Genomic DNA, 288 nt, shown 5'->3' on the forward strand with positions numbered 1-288 from the left:
AACACTGGCAAGTCATACGATGCGGCATGCATAGATGGAAGAGGAGGAATTCAGAGAGATGCAACTCATACCTCAGGATCCTTTCTTACAGTTAGTTCACAAACAATCTGACAAGGAGCAAGCTATTACGCTAAGAGTCTGTGGCCGCATTGCCTATAAGGGCCTGTGGTTTCCTAAGAAACTAATATCTACAACCAAGAGGTTTAAATCTGCTTTATTTGCTTGACTAATCTTATTTCCTATCATGACGAGGTGATCTACTTGGTGGACAAGGGGAAGGCTGTGGAT

This window comes from Mesitornis unicolor, unplaced genomic scaffold (genome assembly GCF_000695765.1).
Source record: "Mesitornis unicolor isolate BGI_N332 unplaced genomic scaffold, ASM69576v1 scaffold43710, whole genome shotgun sequence".
Classification (NCBI taxonomy): domain Eukaryota; kingdom Metazoa; phylum Chordata; class Aves; order Mesitornithiformes; family Mesitornithidae; genus Mesitornis; species Mesitornis unicolor.